The 16,067-nt window shown below is 39.1% G+C and overlaps 1 long non-coding RNA gene across 1 annotated transcript; it reads left to right on the top strand.

Annotated features, from left to right (window-relative positions):
• Nucleotides 1–807: 807 nt before the first annotated feature.
• LOC148365922 (uncharacterized) lies at nucleotides 808–9,895 on the top strand. Its single transcript, XR_015850526.1, has 3 exons — nucleotides 808–1,415; nucleotides 6,126–6,150; nucleotides 6,245–9,895. It is a non-coding gene; the product is annotated as an uncharacterized LOC148365922 (long non-coding RNA).
• Nucleotides 9,896–16,067: the final 6,172 nt, after the last annotated feature.

Below are 16,067 nucleotides of genomic sequence, written 5' to 3'. Positions count from 1 at the left end.
GTTTCCCTTTCTGCGCCGTGTGCTGTAAAAAGTGGCTATCACCACAAGGAAACACGGAACACCCAATATGTGTGTATATTTACAATAGAACCAGATCCATTGGACTTACTTTATAGGATTTTTTCTCCCCCCAAAACACGTATCACGTTTTTTAATGTCACATACGATTCCTTCTACAGTTCTCCATTCAATGCATGCGCATCTTCACCCCTTTTCCAGCGTCCTCATCTCACCACTGGGGGCTCTCGTCTTCTTTTCTATATTTTCTATAATTTGAAAGGTCCAGATCGCTTTTCTTTTGGAACTTATTAGCGCATCTCCCTCTCGATCCCCATTGCTTTTATTTAGAATAGAAATATCGTGCACAAACGAGGCGGTGCTTACCGGCGACAAAAGCTATAATGACCAACAGATAACCCCCCCCAAGCTGTGGAATTGGTGCTTGGTTCTTTTTCATCCGTAAATGCAAGAGTTGCGCTCGGAAAGGGACACACGGACGTGCGCATTGCGGTACGCACGCACCGTCCAACTCGCCTTGTGCAAATAAAAAACCCACTTACAAGACTTCAGCATTTACAAAAAAAGCAGATGCACGATTAGCGTGCAAAAAAAGCAATTAGCTGCGTCCTTTCTTGCGCATAATGTCACATAATGTCTTCATAATGACGCCCATTGACAATCATGTGAACTTATTTGGGGAATTTGCATGGGGATTCCGGCTTTTTGTGTGAGGATTTCTGCAGGATTTCTCCCCCCTTGGAAAAAGAGAGGGAAAAAAATGGATTGCACTGTCATCTAGCGGTTGTTGGGGAACTGCAGCCTCCGTTGGCGCCAATGACAACATATTTTGTTTAATTTGCGTTTTAATACGAGGGGAATATTATGTTTATTGCGTTTCAGGCAGTATTGTAGCAAAGGAAACAATACAGAAGCTTTAAAATGTATTGTATGGATTGTGAATGAGTGAAACGAGACAATAGGGAAAAATATAGCACTCGGAAGATTGTTCTATGAATAAGAATACAGATATTACACGCGGTTGTTGCTTATAAAGTGAGCCCAAAATGCGCAAGTGACTCCCTTAAAGGGGGGACGTCTTGTTTCCCCCCTTTCTCGAAAAAAAAAAACAATTCAGAGTGCTCTCTCTCCCCTTCTCGGACAACTCCAAGGGAAAACTCCTCGGCCATGCCTGCAGCACTTTCAAAAGATGACAACACAATCAACCGGACATTGTATTTTTATTCATTCCGTTCTTGCATGAGATTAATCCAGATTTAACTCGGTTTTGCGAAACATGGGTGAGTACGAGGGAAAAAATGGGCGCACGAGGGGGGAGAAAAACGGGAGAAAGTGGACGGTGGATATCAGAAGCGGACCAGAAGCTCTCCGTGAGCGCAGTGAGAGTAATAAACAAGGTAAGTCATTTATTCCCTCCACTTTTCCACGATTTATTCTAACCGCAAGTGCGTCTGAGAACCGAATCCAGGATTGATTCGCATCACCTACACGCACGCGACTGATTTATCACAATCCGGATCGATAACGCGTTCGGTTCGCGTCAAAGCCTACAAAAGAGGGAGAACATATTTGCAGCTCCGCAGCGGGCAGTTGCACGTTTTCATGTTTGCGGACCGGATGGCGCGGTTTTACTTTTTTTCATCTTGCATTATTAATGATTAACGCATAATGATGCACCCAAATTAAAGCCAGGTTAACGTGCGCGTTGGTTATTTTCTTTTAGAGAGAATATAGACGATTACCAAACCTCCTTAATGAATAACTCCTACATAATAAAAAACATTACGCATGAATACTAATTTAATCTTAAATTAAGAAAAATGAATTAAGTGTACATGCGTGTGTGTTGTCTAAGATGATGAATTGATGCTCACAGGCAGTAATGGATTTGATAAAACTGAAAACAACAAATAAATAAACAATAGAAGAGATGATAAGGTCACAACCCACCCTCATTTCACAATTTCCCCCTTTTACAGCTTTAAACGCACATTTTTCTTTATTTTCTATCATGTAATGTGATTTTAGAGAATGCATGGGCCATTATTGCACACCATGTGTGGATAACTAAGCCCTCTCCCTATATAACATCTGAGATAGTTGAAAGAATATTCAAAAGTCATTTAGAACATCAAGAAATATTCTCTACGTGCTCACTTGTTGCAGGGGATGCCGTGACGTCAGGCGGTTAGGAATTAAGCAACTCATATACTCTCTTGGAAACAATTCGCGTTAATATCATTTAATTAATCAATTATTCAGATTTTACTGATTACAATTAGGACAGGTTAAATTAATGGTGTATTCTTGGATATTATTTACATCTTAATGTGATGATGATGATATTATTTTTCGTTCTGTGATTGTTAAAAATATGTGTAAATACATATATTTATTTATACTTTAAACCATTACGATCTCTAATTTAATTAAATTCATGTAAATTAAAAACAAATAGCAATAAATACACATTTTAAATCAAGTAATTAAACAGTAAGTGTATGTGTGTGTGTTTCAGTGCTTTTTTTTCAATTTTAATCTGAAAATGTGAAAGAAATAAGATAAGAGGATAGGGGAAGCCCCCTGAAAATGACCTTTCACCCCCCATTTCTTTCTTCTAAGCAACCAATTTTAACAACACAAATAATTCAAACTGACCACTGGTCAGGAAACATGGAAATTGAACACCGCATATTGGATCACCAATTAGCAGAGTCATTATATAGTTATTAAAGTGTTATTACCATGTAATAGGCTATGTTAAAAAAAGATCAAATCATCATGACTGTGTTATATCATTTTAAAACTGATCTCTTAAAAATCAAGTTTGCCTTGAGGCATCATAGGGTTGCTATAGAGGACCAGGTTTGGGAGGGTTGGATAATTGCTGGACAATAATAACAATGCCTTTCTCAATTAGGGGTGATGTTGCGTTTAAGTTCCTGGGACAGTGGGTTTTACCGCTCGGTAACTGGCTAAATAAGACTGTGGCCGTTAGCTTGAAGGTCCGGTTGACACCTCAATTGACCTGAATAAATAAATAAATCTAGTTCTATCATTTGTTTCAATTGTACTGTCTTTATGAAATGCTTACGTTGTAAATGAATGAAAACAAATGGATTTTGTTCAATCAAATTCGATTAAAAAACTCAAAATTTAGCTTGCAAACATTCCATAAAGGCGAAAATTAAACATAAAGTGTCCATGATGAACATTTGAGGGAACCTCCCGGGGGTCGAAGGTCACGGCGAGTAAAGGCGACAAGATCCGTGTCATTTATTTTAGGGGAAGTGGGAGGGCAAAGGTGGGATTCTTAAGAAATTCGACGAGGATAAAAGGAGCTTTAGGAATTCTGCACGCGGATTATATTTTTCATCCCAACTGACGTGGGTAGAAATACAGAATTAAAAAAAAAAGAAAACGGTTGCATATAGAGGAAAAAAATTGCATAGCACTTTCATTGACTTTTGAGTGACAACCTAGAATGTTCTGCCCGATTCAGAATAGCTAGTGTCCTGTGTTATCTTTTTTTGAATTGGCCCTTAGAATCTGAATCGTTTAAAAACACTAACAAAGGGGCCACTAGCCCTTTTGAAGCTGAGATCTACTTTTTTTTTACTGATTAGCGTTAAAGCTACCCCTTAATTAAAAAGAAATAATCAGAGAACAGAACTTATCATGTTATTACTATGTTATTACTATGTTATTACTATGTTATAATAATTAGCTGTTGGGTTAAAATAAGTGAGTTTAACATCAGAACAAGTCGAGAGGCATTTATAGTCTTGCTTGGGATTTTTCTGACAAAGAGGTTTACTCGTATAAATTAATCAGTAAGTTTAGAGGACACATATCTTGTGTTTTGAAGCCCTGTCACTCCCAGTTTGATGAGCATTTCTGAAATATGTTATTACTATGTTGTTACAAGGTTGTTACTATGTTATTACAATGTTAGTTTGTTATTACTATGTTATTACAATGTCATTACAACATTATAACAATGTTATTACCGGGTTGTAATCACTATAAGTAGGGTTAAGATAGGGGGTCACTAAAACATCAGTCTTTTATGAATATAGCTTAACATACATCTCTGGAATAACAATTTATCAAGTTATTACAACAACCAGTAGTTACGAAATATAACTGGGTTGTAATTACCAGAAGTAGGATTTATAAAAGGCGAGTGTAACCTCGGTTACTATCCAGAACAATTTAAGAGGCCTTCATAAACCTGCTTTGCATTTTTTGGAGTATTTTGAATTAGAAGTGACCTAGTAGAAATGAATTGGTATGTTTAAAGGACACATATCCTATGTTTTAAAGCTCTTGAGCAATATGCAGCCCAACCTTTTTCAAGGTGAGAGTTAATTTATCACTGATTAGTGCGAAGGGGGAACCACTTTCATTATAAATTTCTAAAAAAAACATTTTATAATGTTATTAACATGTTATTATCATGTCAAACCTGAATAAAGACAACGGTAGCACCAAACTTTGTGAGATTAGCATTGGTAGCAAAACAACATCAAGCCACCATTTTGCATAAGGCGAGAAGACGGGGGCAAAAGTTGTTTGAATTTTGCTAATATTAAACGAAGACAGAGGCAGAGTCAAATTTTGCAATATTAACCTTGATAGCAAATCGATGGCAGGCCGCCATCTTGCATGTGGCGAGACTTCGCAAGCTTCTTGGGGGCAACCCTAGTTCAAGTGTGGCTAATTATATATGAAGATAACGGCAGTGTCGAATACCCAAGATTTGGCTTGGTAGCAAAGTTGTGGTTGGCCGCCATCTTGCATGTGGCTAGACTATGAAGGCCTACTGGGGGCAAACATGGTCCTATTTTTCTAAGCCTATTGAAAGACAACGTCACATTCTGTGAAATTAGACTTGGTATCAAAGCGACTACTGCCCACCATTAATCATGTGTCGGGACAACAAAGGCTTACTGGGGGAAAATGCTGTTCGAGTTCTGCTAATCCCAAACGGAGACCAAGGTTGCGTCAAATCCCGCAAGATTAGCATCAGCAGCAAAATGACAACTAGCAGCCATCTTGGATGTGGCGAGAAAACGAAGGTCTCAAGGTATTGTGATTTCTGCAAATCAAATATGAAGATTACTTTAGCGCAGATCCAACAATATTAGCCTTGTTAGCACAACGACATCCGGCCGCCATCTTGCATGTGGCGAGACAATCAAGGCCTCCAAGGGACCGAGGTCTGCGAATTTTGAACAAAGAAGGAGGTGGAGTTCCACTAATTTTTATATGTCATATGGCCCGACACATAATTTTATGTGGGGCACAAGAGCCTAAAATGTCTCATTGCCTAAAATATGAAAGTCAAGAGTGCTTTAACCAAAGACTACATTCCCCACAATGCCTGTCGAGTACGATATTTGCAAAGTGCTTGGTCAGGGCCAACACATGTCCCAAAAATGTCCAAGATTTTGCCATTTTTATATATTTTGATTATACATGTCTCGCAATGCAAACGTAAAGTATGCAATGAGTTTTTTTGTATTAAACAGTAGATGCATGTATTCTACATACCGTTCAATTACATGAAGTCATATTATAATTTACATCAGGTTCTTTGAAGGACAGCTATTATGCTGATGTGGCTCTCTGTGAAAATTAGTTGCACACCTCTTCACTCATCCTCGTCGTTAAATCCTGCAAAATTAGCATTGGTAGCAAAGAGAAGGCAGGCTGCCATCTTGCATGTGGCAAGACGACAAAGACCCTTGGAGGAAAGCATACTTTGAGTTCTACTAATAATAATGAAGACGAAGACGTCGTCAAAAACTGCAAGATTAGCCTCTGTAGCAAAAGGTTCGGCCGGCTGCCATCTTGCATGGGGCGAAATGATGAAGCCCCCCCCTGGGGGCTAACGACAAATGCCGGCCCTTTTCAGTGTCCAAAGCTGGCAGATTGTGACCTTATCAACGCCCCACTCTTAAGATAAATTATTCATAGCACCTGTTTGATGTGTGTGGCCAAAGAATGACAATTTCAAATTTTTCAATTTTTCTTCTGGACTTCACCAGGTGGGACGCTGCTGTCAGAATTAACATTTCATCATATTTTTGTGTATTTTACAGGCTGATGTGAGATGCCTCGTGCATGGTGAGTCCTAAAACGACCTGATGTCTTTGGTGTGTGTGTTTTTCGCGCTACCTGCTAAGCTCCGCCCTTGGTTATGTGTTATGTCTGCCCCCAGGCGGTCCACAACATGAACGCCCGGCCCGGCGTTGTGAAGCATGGCGGGATGTGTCAGTGTGGTGCAAAGACTGACACAGGGCGAGATTCACCCGACGGCTACGAGCTGTTAACTAGCAGCAAGGCGGAGTGGGCCGTGTAATGAGACTGCGACCGCACTACTAGTTTCAGGTTTTTGTGGTTCAGTCTTGACTGATGGATTCAGTGGGTTATTGTTTAGTGTTAGGGCAGGGATCTCAAACTCAATTTTCTTGGGGCGTGCCAGAGCTAAGGTCTTGGTCAGAAGGGCGCAAAATTAAAGTTTTCTAAAAGAAAATTTCTTATGAAAATAATCCACTGTTCTCAAACACAGTGATTAATCATATATAGCTTTCAAAATGAATATGATAGGCAAAGTCCGTGAAAATAAACCTCTATGTTTTATCACATATTGCAATTAAACACTCTACAATGCATTGGAATCAAAGGACAAAACACAGCATTCGTTCAACCAATAAAAGTACTGTATACTGTAAACATGTATTTATGATTATTAAATATAATCTTCTGGACCGTTTATCCAATCAGAATGCTGAAACCAATAGACAATTTAAATCTGCGAAGTATTGAAACAGTGATAAGTAAGCCTCGTTATAGCGAGGGATCACTGAATTTTGTATTTCTTCACAAAGAAGTTATTACTATAAAGTAAACTGTATTGGAATTAGTAACAAAATAAATACGTATGTAATAAATACATAAATAATGAAGTACATTTTCTACACAAAATAAGGTCCAAAATTTAAAAAAATAAGGATTATAATGACAATGAATCAATTGATTAGGAAATAAATCCTTTCTTTACTGTATTTAATGTAAAAATGCTATTGAATTTTTTTTGCAACCGTTCTGTAAAATGTTGATGAAACAAGTTTTAAAAAGAGAATTTAAAACAGGATACCAAATAAAATGGGCTGCACTTACTCTAAAATTTCATATTAAAGCATGGCCTCAAACTAACATACTGGGGGGCTGCAAATGGCCCTCAGGCTGCAAGGTTGAGACCCCTGTGTAAGGCTTAAGTGTTAGGGTTTCTGTTTCTGTTTCTACAGTTTAGGGCAGGGTAAGGGACATTATTGGTATTAAGAATGTCTCTACTTCGAACCAATGGGAGAAAAAAAAAGTACGATAAAACAAAAAAATCTGAATCAAATGACAGGACTCTGAAGGGTCACCAATAAAGTTTTTATTAGTACGATTAGAATAAAACAGGAAATGAACCCACTAACCTTATTACAAATAAGCTAGGTCGATTTTGGAACCTTCTCTCGGTATCCAGTTTACTCGAACCCCCCTGTTGTATTTCTCAGCTTCGTCAGCTTATTTCAGACATCCCTCGTGACCTTTGCCCCCAAAGTGGGGGTCAAGCCCTTGACAAATGGGACGGCTGGGTTCCGAACAACACCGCAAACATTCCGCAACAATCCCGCGTCCTCCTACGCTCGTATCCGCGATGTGTCACCCCCTTTTCTACAATACACCCCCCTTTCCCCCAAAAAATCGCGGGTAGCAATCACGCTAAACATACAGAGTTTATTAAGCGTGCTGTTGGAATGTTTTAAGGCATCCATTTGGAATTAAGAAGGATAACGTGCGCTCGAGTTTAATTTCCTTTAAAGATGTCGTGTGTTTGGATAAGCGGAAGAATAACAAAAACAAAAAAAACGAGGAGTGAGGGGGGTATAACGAGAGAGAGAGCGTGTGCGAGAAAAAGCTTGTGAGTGATGTCAAGGATGAGAAATGTTGCAGTGTCCTTTTTACACGAAGCATTTCCGGCAACATTTCTCACTCGGACGGACACTCTGCTGCAATATCCCACGCACATCCTTTCACATCCTCCAGAAATCAAACCAAATACACCCCCCTCTCCCTTTCCTCCTCTAGTCATCCTTTTACCACTCATGTGTGCTGCATCATCTTCACCCAATGTCAACTGTTCCTTTACTTTTTACCCCATTCACTCAACTCATTGCTCACATATCGACTCTTTTTTCTTCCTCCATCTCCACTCTCTATTTTCCTTTTTCCTATATTTTTGTTTTATATTCTCCTCCCTTTTTTCTTTTTCTTTCTCTATTCTTCTCTCTCTTTTCCCTTTACTTCTGCCTTTTTCTCCTTACTTCGTTCTTGTTTTCTTCTCTTCTCCTTTTATTTTTTCACTCCACTCTCCTGTATCCTTGCCCCTTTTCTCTCCCTCCTTTTCCTATGTTCTTTCTCCTATTTTCTTTCTCCTATCTTCTTTCTTACGCTTCACTCTTTACCTCACTTCTTTCCCCCCTCTCTCTAGTTATCTCTCTGAATCTCTCTCTTTTTCCTCTCTCTCGATCTCTCTCTGTCTCACTCCATCTCTTTATTTTCTTTCTCTTTCTCCCTCTATCCCCCCTCTCTCTTCGCTTTTCTTCTCCTCTTCTTCCTACTTCTTTCTCTTTTCCTCTCCCTTTCTGTTTTCGTTTTGTCTTCCCTTTCTGTTTTCTTTTTTCTCTTCACTCTTATCTACCTGCTCCTTTTTTGATGTCCCTCTTTTCTTCAAGTTTCTTTCTACACTCTTTTCTCTTTACCTCACTTCTCTCTTTCTGCTCTTTGTCTCTCTCTCCCCCTCTCTTTCTCTTTTCTTTTTTTGTTCTCCCCTTTCTCCTACTATCTTCTCTCTCTATATATCTTATCTATCTTTTCTTCCCTTTGCCTCTTCCACTGCATCTATTCCTTTTTCTCTCTCTTCCTTCTTTCTACCTCTCTTTGTCTTTAACTCTCTCTTTCTCTCTAAAACGTTGTCAAAATAATATAATGGTTTATTCTTTGTTTGTCGAATAATTGAAAAAAAAACTTTTATATTATATGGGATTATATCGTCATGACATGTGAATAAAAACCTTCAAAATTTATTTTGGTTTGTTCAATATCTAAATTATCCCTTCGATATTTTTTAAGAGATTAAAGAGTAGTTGTTTTCTAATTATGTCAATATATTAGGTATCATTATTTTGAGTTAAAAAGTTAAAAATATCTCCACAATTATTTTGGGGGAATAATAGTTTCTTAATAGTAACTCAATAAAACATATTTTTCTTCTTAACTATTATGAATTAATTTTCAGAAATTTAGAAACTGTAAGGTACTGTTTATATCGTGATCCTAAAATGTGGTTATTCTATTAATAGATTAACAAATGATATCATGATGATAGATATGATCATTTGTTTATATGATTGATTGAAGAAGCGTCCAAAGATATTTTGGGAACCAGTCTCTTCTAAGACTTTGGCTGTCATCCTTTTTTCTATTCAGGGAATTTGTTCATTCTGTGATGGTATGTTTGTTGCAACATGACTGAAAAGAAAAAAATAAACAACAACAAAAAATGCTCTGCACTAGAAAGCTCATAAAGCTAAGTGGCAGAGCCGCTATTGAGACAACAAGGCACATCATTTCTGTTCTTGTGTCTTTGCATGAAAGTTCCTTATGATGTGACCCTGACTTACGAAACGTCGCCCCTCTTCCCCCGCTCCAAACAGCTATAAAAACAAAAACAAATCCCATAGATGCATGTGAGTAAAACAAAACCTGCTTCTGTAACAATGTCATCACTGTTTCCCAAATAAAAACCTCAATCCCATGATGTGCGTTTGTTCTTTTTCCACGTGAGGCTTTTGTATTTTCTGCTGAGAAGGTTACGCCTGGTCAGGATTTTTCCTCAAAAGGTTGCCGATTGATCTGAAATTGAATGTAGCGAAGCGTACGGTTAGTTGGATCTCAATGAAAATGATAGATTTTATTCTCTTGGCCTTCTCCATTGTGAGATCCCAGTAACATCTGGATATTGCCATAAATCAAGAATGCAGTACAGTGCAGTAAGTGACTTTTACTTAGTCATAAAAGACTATATTTTTGTTTGGGGTACCAGTCCATCTTTAGTTTTCTTTTCCAAAATATACTACTTGAGTTTTAAATACTTTCGACTGGCTGTCTTTTATAATATAAAATTCAGCAGCTGGTTAAGAAATCGATGAATACTTTGAAATGTGGATATATAGAAAAGAAATGTGATTGAATTGAAATCACAGTTGCATACTTATGTCTGCAAATTGAGTTAAACATGGTGAAGCAGAGCAGCACGGCGGCGCAGTGGTTAGCGCGTGTGCGGCACAGTTCTAAGGTCTCGGCAACCTCCTGTGTGGGTTCAAATCCAGCTACCGGACTTCCTGTGCGGAGTTTGTATGTTCTCCCCGTGCTTGCGTGGGTTTCCTCCGGGCACTCCAGTTTCCTCCCACATTCCAAAGACATGAATTTTAGGTGGATTGGCCAGTCCAAATTGTCCCTAGGTGTGAATGAGCGAGCGAGTTGTCTGTCCCTGTGTGCCCTGCGATTGGCTGGCAACCAGTTCAGGGTGTCCCCTGCCCACTGCCCGATAATTGCTGGGATGGGCGACCCTACTGAGGATAAGCGGTGCAGCTAATGAGATGAGATGAGATGAGATGGTGAAGCAGGATTTTGCAGCGTTGCCGCACAGAAGTCGGATAATCTTAGAGCATAGTCCGGGATACAATACTATTTGAATTATTTAATTTAATATAAGTTATTTTGGAGACAATTCATAGCGGGCAGCATGGGGGCGCAGTGGTTAGCGCTTGTGCGGCAAAGTTCTGAGGTCGTGAGATTAAACCTTCCTGTGTGGAGTTTGCATGTTCTCCCCGTGCTTGCAAGGGTTTCCTCTAGGCACTCTGGATTCTTCTCACATTCAAAAAACATGCATATCAGGTTAATTGCCCGGTCAGAATTGTCCCTAGGTGTGAAGAGCGATTTGTCTGTCTCCGTGTGCCCTGCGACTGGCTGGCAACCAGTTCATGGTGTCCCCTGCCCACTGCCCGAAGATAGCTGGGATGGGCTCCGGCACCCCCGCAACCCTACTGGGGATAAGCGGTGCAGACAATGGATGGATGGATGGACAATACATAGCAATTTATTATAGTCTTGACATGTCTACACTGCAAAAAAGCACCACATTGGCAGACACATTTGCCCATATTATCTAATGATGTTGTTACTTTTACCAATTAGTAAAATAAGACAGATAATAGTAACTAACACTGCACGTGTATTATTTATTTATAAATATAATTCTTATCTGGATGGGGTAAAATACAATATATTTTTTTAATAAGTTAAGAAAAATAATACTTAAAAGGAAAACAAATCTGCCATTTGCTACATGAGACAAATTTGCTAAATTTGCATATGTCCTAAAGAATAAAAATAAGTAGAAGAAAAGCACAGTACAACAAAATATGGTTGTTATTTTAAAAAAGAGAGACAAATGCAGTAAAATAACAAATTATGTCCTTAAATCATGTCTGAAATTTCTGACATGACTAATTTTGACATTTTTTTTATAATGAATATTTTTTTTTCTTGTTTATCAAAAAGAATATAATCCTGATAATAAGATTTTCTGACATTGCTACCAATTTCCCGTGGGCCGTCTGTTTGCCTTGCCTGGTCTACATATATACAAATGAGTAAGTCATACCCATGATGCAATTAGTGGATTTTTTTCCTCCTCGTCTAGGCAGCTGAAAAAAAAAAAAAAAAGGTCCTTGATTCTCCGCCACCACCCACGGTTACTGCTCTGTTTTGGAGCGTGGATGCTTGCCCTGTCCCGCAGGGCATCAACCCCCGTTCCTCAGTGCCTGCATCCCCCCATCACCGACCGGGTGCGTTAAAGCGCCCCCTGAATGATGGATTACTGTGTCACCGCAGCCTGCGAAGGATTAATTTGTTTCATTGATTTCTCTTTAGGCAGAATGCCAGCGTCTGCCGTTTCCCACCTTTTCCTCCAAGACTCGCAGCTGTAATAGACGGTAATGGCCAAAGACAAATCAACCCTTTCCTTGTGAAAATAACACCGCGTAAAACCCCACCGACACCTCCCCTGCCGACGAGCCTGCACAAGTGAAAATGGCCCTTTTGGTCCTGTCCAGCAGAACCACTAGTCTGTTTTAATTAGAAATCCCTCACAATACACTCCGAACATTGGTGGGTTCAAAATAACCAGGGATGGACTAGTTATCTGTTAGAAGGGGCCAAATATGAAGTCGCATTAACAGCCGCATGGAAGGAAGATCTAAATGTCAATCACTTGACACCGTACTATGGTATTCCATCAGCCGACATTGCTGATGTCGGAAAGATTCAAAGCATTTATGTTCCTCATTAAAATATATTTGGACTTTTTATAGACGTTGTAGCACAGCTTAGTCATGTCTCCTCTTTACCTCTCCATAACATACACGAGGCCCCGGAGAGCTTGCCAAGAAAGATTCGAAGCATTTAGGATCCTCATTAGAATATATTTAGATTTTCCATAGACATAGTAACAAGACTCGGTCCTGACTCCTCTTCACCTTTTCGTAATGTGCGCAAGGTAACAAAAAGCTTGACTAGGAAAATGTGAAGCATTCATGTTCCTGTTAGTATATATTTTGATTTTCTTTAGATATAATAGCATGACTTGCACAAAGCATCGAATAGCTCGTCTAGAAAGCTTGAAAGCCGCATGGCCACCTTTTAAGAAAAACAATATTTTTTTCTGATGGTGACTCCAGCGGCCGATGCTCTCAGCCCATTGAGAGTGAGTCAAAGAATCACGGACCATTCAAGCTTCATAGTTGGAGTTTGGCCGGCTTCCTCGCCGAGGGTCCAAGTCCCTTGGTTTTAGCCTTCTTTGTCCTCATTGTCCAAGTGGGCAAAGGCCAGGCAGGGACCCTCTTTGGGCTGCTGTCCCGGAAGAAAGAGAAAAAGCAGGCATTCGGGCCTACTCTTTCAAATGCTGATGATGTTTTATGTCACCAAACGCGTGTCCTGCGACAGGTCGGAGACTCCTTGCGTTGCATTTCAAAATAAAGTTCTCCAATTGACTGATTGATTGATAGTCAAACTTGATTAAGACACATAAAAAGATCAATCTCCTGGATGAATCATGGCAACATAAATAGGCACTTAATTAATCTTTTGATTACAAATGAACACTTTGGGGGCTCAAAACTTTATTAAACAGCTGGAGGGGTAGTGGTCACTTCCTGTAAGGATGTGTTTTTCCGTGAGCTCCGTGGTACAGTTCAGGGTGGTTTATGTAATACTCCCAGCGGAGACCAAATTAAGAACAAGGGAAAGGAAAGGGGGTTTGTCTGACGGATTGCGAGTTTTTGTGTTCTTAAAAGTTGGTGGTTGGAAAAGGTTAGGGGGAGAGTTTTAATGGCAGTGTAGTCTCCAACAAACATGTTGGACTTTTTGCCTCTTTAGGGTTTTTATACAGTTCTCTCTTGTTCTTTTTGTAAGTTCAACATGTATTCATGTTTTCTCTTCTTATTTTGAGTGTCTACTAAACTAAAACTCATTCAGACTCGATTACAGCTCAAATACACATGTAAACGCTCACCTATCATCCCAATCTCTCAATCTGAATCCATTTCCTCATAGGGGCCTCCACTGAAGCACTCCTAATTAAGATAAACCAAACCCCATCCAGACAATTACCTGCCCACTAACCTTTCCTGGGGACACTTAACAAGGTGAGGACCCCTGAGGATACACGTCCCTTTCAAGAAGCCTTTCAAGAAGATTTTAAAGCATGAAGAGTGTGAGAGTCTGGACAGTGATTGAAATTGAGGAAAGAAATCCGCATGATCTCTGGACTTGGCCTAAATCCGGATCTTAGGAGGGCTCCGGAAAGGTATGATGTTGGCCATGAGAGGGCTTTGTGGATTTTTACCCAAGAGAAGCTAGCTTTATGAGGGATTTTAAGAAGCACCGAGTAACCGGTGGTCTGTCCCCTAGCATCGAAGCTTTGTAGCCACTGTCAGATTGATTGCAAGGAGCTAATGGAATGGTCTCTGAAGAGAAGGTCATTATCACTGACTAGTGATGTGTCAGGCAGCACAGCCGAGTGGTTCAAATCCAGCTGCCAGCTTTCCTTTGTGGAGTTTGCATGTTCTCCCCGTGCTTGTGTGGGTTTCCTCTGGGCACTCCAGTTTTATCCCACTTTCCAAAAATATGCATTTCAGGTTAATTGGCTGGTCCAAATTTTCCCTATGTGTGAATGAGCGAGTGAGTTGTATGTCTCTGTGCGCCCTGGCAACCAGTTCAGGGTTTCCCCTGCCCACTGCCCGAGGATAGCTTGCATAGGCTCCAGCACTCCTGTGATCCTACTGAGGACAAGCCGCGCAGAAAATGGATGGATAATGATATGTCATTTGCAACCCGTTCCATATCATTAAAATTAAGTAACTCCACCGTTGTACTGAATAGTGCGCAGTGTTGAGCGCCTTACTGAAAAAAAAAAGTAATGCATTACAGTGCCTAGTTACTTTATTCTAAAAGAAATTCCGTTACTTCCCACATTGCCGACAACTGAAAGTAGCGCTATACACTCAAAGAAACCATCTATTTACAGGTTAGCGTACATACTTGCATAGAAAACTGCTCCAAGAGAGCCAAATAATAAAAGAAAAAATGTGTATACCAACCTGTGGAAGCAGGGGAGCCTTCAAATTTCTTGGCTTGTAAAATATTGAGAACCTTAGTCGAGACTCTCCATATCCGTTTTGTCTCTCGCTTCAAACCACACAAAAATATCTCCTTTTTTAGGCAGTGTCCAAAACGTTTTCCTTTTCTCTCCAGACATAATAAATTGAAAAAAAAAAAAAATCAGCACACAATTAAGTTGTTCCTCTCTAAGCCACTGCCCCTTTGTAACACAGTCACTGTTGGTGCAATACTGCATTACTGTGATATTCCGCTTCTCATTAAATGCAGACATGAATCACAATGCCCTCCAATACCTGTAAACCTCCAAACAACTAAATCGAGGGTCTCCAACGTGGTGACATGGGTGCCCCCTAAAGACAGTAGAAGTGTTTTAAAAATAGCTCACCAGTGCTGGGTCATTGTGATGGGGTGAATGATTCTACTTAACCCTATTTTTAATAACTAACCTTGTAATAACATAGTAAAACATAGCAATAACATGATAAGTTGTTATTTTAGAAATTCGAATAAAAAAATCAATTTAATTGGCTTCGTGAACAAAAAACATATTAAAGTATCGAAAATTATTTTAAGCAATCATTAAGAGAGTAGAATGATAATTGATTCGTGTATTGAACACATTTATATAAATGTTAGCAAGATTACTAATTTTTTACATTTGTTTGCATGCTATCTAGCTAAAGTGTTATCTTTTTTGTTGGTTATCAAGCTAAACTTTGACCTCCTTTCTAGTTAGCTATTTAGTGTTTATCTTTCTTTCTCTTTAGTTCTGACTTCTGACTCTTTTAGCTAGCTATCTAGCTCCCTTTTAGTTTTTTACCTGTTTACCTTTCTAGCTAACTATTATGCTACCTTCTTAGCTAGCCATCTAGCTAAGTTCCTTTTTTAGAAATGCATATCAAACTGGGGGCCCTTTGCGCTAATTAATAACAATAAGTAGCTCTCAGCTTCAAAAGGATGGAGACCCCTTATCTACATTGTCATTTAATCCTCAATCACACAGCAATTTAAACATTTTAGCATATATATATATATATATATATATATATATATATATATATATATATATATATATATATATATATATATGTATATATATATATATATATATATATATATAGTGTACACTATCTCTTAAAGCTCATTTTTAAAGATGCTAGCATAGACTGTCACTACTTTGAATGATGGGAAACTGGAACTGCCTGTAACATTAAGCTAACTGTCCTTAAATGCTTTCTAATGCC

The sequence above is a fragment of the Urocampus carinirostris genome, chromosome 5, assembly GCF_059441175.1.
Source record: "Urocampus carinirostris isolate Australia breed hairy pipefish chromosome 5, RoL_Ucar_1.0, whole genome shotgun sequence".
Taxonomy (NCBI): Eukaryota; Metazoa; Chordata; class Actinopteri; order Syngnathiformes; family Syngnathidae; genus Urocampus; species Urocampus carinirostris.
The sequence above is the reverse complement of the archived record's forward strand: the minus strand, read 5'-3'. Positions and strand labels throughout refer to the sequence as shown.